At 44.1% G+C, this 578-nt stretch overlaps 1 protein-coding gene across 2 annotated transcripts in view; it reads right to left on the reverse strand.

Annotated features, from left to right (window-relative positions):
• pax7a (paired box 7a) overlaps positions 1-578 on the reverse strand; it is a 41,455-nt gene that overhangs the window by 4,571 nt on the left and 36,306 nt on the right. The window lies entirely within an intron of this gene.

Here is a 578-nt window from a genome sequence, read left to right on the forward strand (position 1 = left end):
TAACCAGTCTAACCAGTATAACCAGTCTGACCAGTATAACCAGTCTGACCAATATAACCAGTATAACCAGTCTGACCAGTCTAACCAGTATAACCAGTATAACCAGTCTGACCAGTCTAACCAGTATAACCAGTATAACCAGTCTGACCAGTCTAACCAGTATAACCAGTATAACCAGTCTGACCTCAGGTCTGTGTCCGTTCATCCAGGTCAACTTATCAACTGGAGGTTCAGGAGCCAGAACTGGACCAGAACCTCCTGCGTCCTGACCTCCATCAACAAATATATCCAAATATGTCCAGAGTGTCGGAGGGAGACGTCCGCAGTTAAGACAGCGTAGTAAAGGAGCATCCACTAGGGGCACTGTTCTCTCACACACAGAATCCTAAACAGACAACGTCGTGAAGTCAGTGTCTGTGGGTCAACGTGTCCAGGCGTGTGGTGGTGGTCGATTAAACCCAGGTTAGAGTTAACAAGTTAACAAGTTAACAGGTTAACAAGTTAACAACAGGTTAACAGGTTTGACAAGTTCAAAAGTACGAGACAAATAAAAGTCTTACAGATGTTGTTTCATATGA

The sequence above is a fragment of the Cynoglossus semilaevis genome, chromosome 11, assembly GCF_000523025.1.
Source record: "Cynoglossus semilaevis isolate Cse_v1.0 chromosome 11, Cse_v1.0, whole genome shotgun sequence".
NCBI lineage: Eukaryota > Metazoa > Chordata > Actinopteri > Pleuronectiformes > Cynoglossidae > Cynoglossus > Cynoglossus semilaevis.